The following is a 6000-nucleotide window of genomic DNA, read 5'->3' on the forward strand; positions in this document are numbered from 1 at the left end:
TTATTAAAGTATGAATTATTAAAGTGAATTATTAAAGTATTAATTATTAAAGTGAAATATTAAAGTATGAATTATTAAAGTTAAAGTAAAGTAAAGTAAAGTAAAGGTAAAGTTAAAGTATAGTAAAAGTATAAAACTATGTACGTATATTACGCGTATAAATATATATAATATTAATTTAATTCGTTATATATATTTAATAAAATAAAATATAAATATCGTTATCTTTATCATACTGGTTAAGTAATGAGTTGTTAAAAGTGGTTCTAGATATATATAAAAGTTATATACGTTTTAATAATAAATAAGTTCTTTTTAAACTGAAAATATTTTTGTACGACTGAAACTAAATCAAATAAATATGATAATTTTGTTTTCCAAAACTAAATATATTTAAGAATCATTTTGTTAAAAGGTTAAAATAATGGAAATCGTTATATCATAAAATGTTTTAGGAAAGTAGAATTATATATATTCATAATTGTTTCAAGTTTTTAAATTATAGTCTGTTGGTGAAGCATGGGATAAAGTCCAAAGGTTAAATAAACGTATGAAATCATCTTAATGAAAAATGTCGAGTTACTTAACTTGTCGATATCCAACATCTAAGTTATTTACACTCCACGTTCTTACTTTCATATTAAATAAAATGAAAGTTAACATAGTTATCTTATCAAAGTCACGAGAAAAATATTATAAAACATGAATTCAAAATTAAACAGGAATCTCTACTAACCCTTGTCTAGTTTTCGTTAATTGACATATTTGTTCTTACTTATAAATCACTTTACCATTTTCCGAATGTTATCAAAAAGAATAGATTTCTTAAATCACAGTGGACCTCATAACATAGACCCGTAATCATATCACAATGTATCTGATAATTCAATAATTTGATATTATCTTTTAATTCCGTCGATAAATATATTAAACATATATTGAAACAAATACGTCCATGTAAAGTATTATACATCTAATACTTTGTTAACATTTTCAATTAATATAACTATATATTATATATACATATCTATATACACATTAATGTTCGTAAATCGTCGAGAACAGTCAAAGGGTAATTGATTACATGAATATAGTTCCAAAAATTTTTGTGACTCAACATTACAGACTTTGCTTATCATGTCGAAATAATATAAAGATTAAGTTTAAATTTGGTCAGAAATTTCCGGGTTGTCACAGATTTCTTGAAGGAACTTGTTGAAACTGAAAAGAATATGCAGCATGAAAATTATGTGCCTAAGCGTAGACTGGTTTATATCCCAACACTCATGCTAGAGAAATATATTTTAATGCTTGAGAATGAAGTGTTTAACAAACCTAGTTCTAGAATTACTGCCATAGATGAGGTGTTTGATGAACCAACTTTTAATGTGAAACCAATTCTACCGGCCTTACCTGCGTGTTCTGATAATGTTATCTGTGAAGACCTAGCACATGAACTAATTGTCTTTTTTGAGACATAATCCCTAGGTCAAACTGATTTAGATGTAAAGGTAGAACCTCGAGAAGAACCAATTGTTGAAAACTTGATAGACTTTGACACAACAATTGATCCTTTGAATGAATTTTACGCAAACATACCTGTCGTACAAAACTTGAAACGTATATTAGGTATAGTTGAACAGGAAAATGTTGATTTGCAACTTAAGTGTCAATCATTAGAATAAATGCTTGCTTTGTGTGATAAGTTGCCTCCACTTCCTAAGAAAGAATGTACTTATGATTTTAAGGAAGGTGAAGTGCTAGTTTCTGCAGAGGCATTATGTCTTGGGATTAAGAGCTTAAAACAAAAAATAATTCAACTGAAATAGGCTAACACACTTAAGCAATCATCTACTGTTGAAACCAATGTGCCTGAATGTGTTTGTAGGATTAATAAGAAAGGGAAGGGAACAACAACATCTACGGATGCAAAACCCATTACTATTCTTCAAAACCCACTACTTTCTCAATTTGGTAAACGTGTTTCAAAAGTTGCACCTTCAACCCAATTTGCTGTCAAGAGAGTTCATTCTCAAAATAGTTCTGTGTTAACTGAAAAGATTCCAATGATTCCAATGTCAAATTAATCAAAGGAAAGTCTTTTAACGAAATCAGTCAAGTCAACACAACACACGAGTCTAAAACCTGATTTAAGTGAGTATGATGCAAAGGAACGTAAAATCAAATTGGAAATTTTGTAAAATAAATCATCTCATGTGTCAACTGAAAAGTTTGGACGTCTAACTAACAGAGGTGTTTTTCATGTCACAGGTCATAATCCAATTTTGACTAACTAGTCTGTATGGGTTCCTAAGTCCACGAGTAAGAAAGTAGCAACCAAACTAAAGCAATCTGCTAGTCGACCTAGGAAATCATCTAATGTCTTTCAATTTTCGTCTGTGAACAAAACATCTGCTTGGAATAAGTTGTGTGTTAAGACTTCTGATAATGATGTAAAACTTGATATTGCGTACGATGCTTCATGTAATGTGGTTTTAAATGATGCTTTATCGTCTAAATTGCATGACGCTTTACGTGATTATCTCATTGTTGATCTAAAGTTTATTGTTGGTACTAACCGTAGAGGACCCAAGAAACTTTGGGTACCTAAACTCTAGGAAATTAACGTTTTCAGGGTTTCGACGTCTGTGTTTGGTATATCGATTAAGGTTGCTCTCGACACATGAAGGGCGATAAATTCTTGCTTGTCAATTTCATTGACAAATTCCTAGGAATGGTTACTTTTGGAAACGATGAGATTGCAGCAGTAACGAGTTATGGAGATTTTATGAAAAATGGCATAACAATCAAACGGGTCTCATATGTTATGAGGGTTTGGGGTGCAGTTTATTTAGTGTCAGCCAATTTTGTGACGGAGATCTCAAGGTTTTGTTTGAACGTCATCAATGCTCGGTGCAATCCACCGATGGAAACAATCTCCTTGTTGGTAAACGTTGTGCTTCACTTTATACTATTGACCTCAATGATGCACCATCACATGTAACCATGTGTTTGGTTACTCGTTTAACAAAGGAAAATTCATGGTTATGGCATCACCGGATGTCACATCTGAATTACAAGGGTATTAATCGATTGGTCTCTAAAGACTTAGTTGATGGTATTCCATGCTTTCAATATGATAAGCATCATATGTGTCCATCATGTGCGATGGGTAAGCTGAAACGGACTAATCATCTGCTTAAGCAAAACCCTAGTACTTCTCCGTCCTTGCAGTTGTTGCATATGAACTTATGTGGACCCATGCATATTTCTAGCCTTGGTAGCCGGAAACATGTGCTTGTCATTGTAGATGACTATACCCGATTTACGTGGATTTTCCTTCTAAGGACTAAGTCAGAAACCCCCGCCATTTTCATTGAGTTCATTAAAAAGAGTCAACGCTCTTTTAACAAACATATTAAGAGCATTCGAACTGATAATGGGACGAAATTTAAGAATCACCTGCTTGATAGTTATTTGAAAGACCAAGGCATTGAACATCAGTTCTCTGCTGCACGAACCCCTCAACAGAATGGAGTAGTCGAACGACGTAATCGTACGTTGTGTGAAGCAGCTCGAACGATGCTTGCTTACTCCAAACTACCTCCGAAAATGTGGGGGGAGGACATTTCCACTGCATGCTATACCCGAAATCGATGTCTCATTAATAAACGTTTTGATAAAACTCCTTATGAGTTACTATATGGTAGACCCCCGAATGTCAAATATTTCCGTGTCTTTGGTTGTATATGCTATGTGCTTAACGATTTTGACAGCCTCGGAAAGTTTGATCCTCATGGCGATCAGGTCATATTTCTCGGTTATTCTTCGAACAAAGTTGCCTATCGTGTCTATCATAAACGGACAAAGACGATCAAGGAAAGCATTAATGTAAGGTTCGATGAGTTATCGGGAATTGATTTTGAACAACTCAGTTCAAAACCGAATCCTAACCTGACTACTTCTTCTTTCGCACAAAATTCAATTTTCTTGAAGAAGGGTGTTCCTACGGTAACAACAGAGGAACTCGATATCTTGTTTGATAGTCTTTATGCTCCTCAATGGAATTCAAATGTTCAAGCCGTACCGGTTACACCATCACAGTCAAATACTGTGGAGACTCAACCAAGTCTTTTTGATGAAGATACAACAACAACCGATTCACCTGTTGCTTCTTCATCCTCCCTCCCACCTCCTGATGATAATATTGAACCAATTAAAGATACATCTATTCATATAACTCCAGTTGTTTCTCCAGATACTCAACTAAATCCATTGGAAAATGTTACATCAGATCAAGTGGATCAAGACTCAATATCAACAATGGTTGAGGTTTCAATGGATGCCACTGATGTACAACCTCTTCCACATAACAATCGATGGACTAAAAGTCATCCAATTGATCTTCTCATTGGTGATGCATCTGCTCCAGTCTCAACTCGAAGGGCAACTCGGAATATGTGTCTATACACTGCCTTTCTTAATACGATTGAACCAATAACGGTTGCTCAAGCTTTACTAGATCTGAATTGGGTGGTAGCAATGCAAGAAGAAATCAATCAGTTTGATCGTTTGAAAGTATGGCGATTATTTCAAAGACTAACAGGTCAACGACTAATAGGGTTTAAGTGGATTTTTAAGAACAAGAAGGATTCTGATGGAATTGTGATTCGAAATAAGGCACGTCTTGTCGCCAAGGGATATCGACATCAAGAGGGTATTGATTATGACGAAACGTTTGCTCCGGTTGCTAGGATTGAGGCTATTCGTCTTTTCCTTGCATTTGCTTCTCATATGAAGTTTACGGTGTTTCAAATGGATGTCAAAACTACTTTTCTGAACGGTCATCTTCAAGAGGAAGTTTATGTTGATCAACCAAAAGTCTTTGTCGATCCCATTCATCCAAACCACGTCTACTACTTGGAGAAAGCTTTGTATGGTCTGAAGCAAGCACTGCGTACATGGTACGAGACCTTAACAAAGTATTTGTTGGACAATGGCTTCTCTCGTGGAACGATTGATACAACACTATTCATCCGTAAAAACCACGGTCACATTCTCTTGGTTCAAATTTATGTTGATGACATTATTTTTGGTTCCACGTCCCCGGCCTTATGCAAAGAATTTGGTGACCTTATGGCCAACAAATTCGAAATGAGCATGCTTGACCAGTTAAATTTATTCTAGGGGTTATAAGTAAAACAATTACCAAATGGGATTTTTATCATTCAAACAAAGTATATCAATGATATGCTAAAACATTTTAAAATGACTGCTTTAAAACCAATGACAACCCCAATGAGGACTTTACTGGATGCTGATGCTAATGGGGAACCCTTTGACATTACGCTTTATCGAAGCATGGTGGGTTCTTTAATGTATCTGAATGCAAGTAGACCAGACATTACACTTGTTGTAACTGTCTGTGCCCGCTTTCAATCAAACCCTAAGAAATCCCACTCCAAAGCGATTTTTAGGATTTTTCAGTACCTTAAAGGTACACCTAACCTTGGGATCCGGTATCCTCATGGATCCGATTTCAATCTCACTGCTTATACTGATGCGGATCATGGCGGTTGACATGTTGATAGAAAGAGCACATATGGATCAATTCAGATGTTGGGGAATAGGCTAGTTGGTTGGTCATCCAAAAAGCAGAACTGTGTGTCTTTATCAACAGCTGAGTCTGAGTACATTGCTATAGCTCACTGTTGTTCACAAGTTTTGTGAATGCAAACTCTACTTTTGGACTATGGCTTTAAGATTTCTAAGACCCCAATTTACTGTGATTCACAAAGTGCTATTGCAATTACAAGCAACCCGGTCCAGCATCCTAAGACTAAACACATTGATATTCGTTATCATTTCATTAAGGACCATGTAGAAAAAGGGGTGTAGAGTTATACTTTGTGCCTACCAAAGTGAAATTAGCTGACATGTTCACTAACCCTTTAGATGAACTTAGGCTAAAGTTTTTGATCAAAGAGATTGGCATGGTAG

The sequence above is a fragment of the Rutidosis leptorrhynchoides genome, chromosome 4 (genome assembly GCF_046630445.1).
Source record: "Rutidosis leptorrhynchoides isolate AG116_Rl617_1_P2 chromosome 4, CSIRO_AGI_Rlap_v1, whole genome shotgun sequence".
Classification (NCBI taxonomy): Eukaryota; Viridiplantae; Streptophyta; class Magnoliopsida; order Asterales; family Asteraceae; genus Rutidosis; species Rutidosis leptorrhynchoides.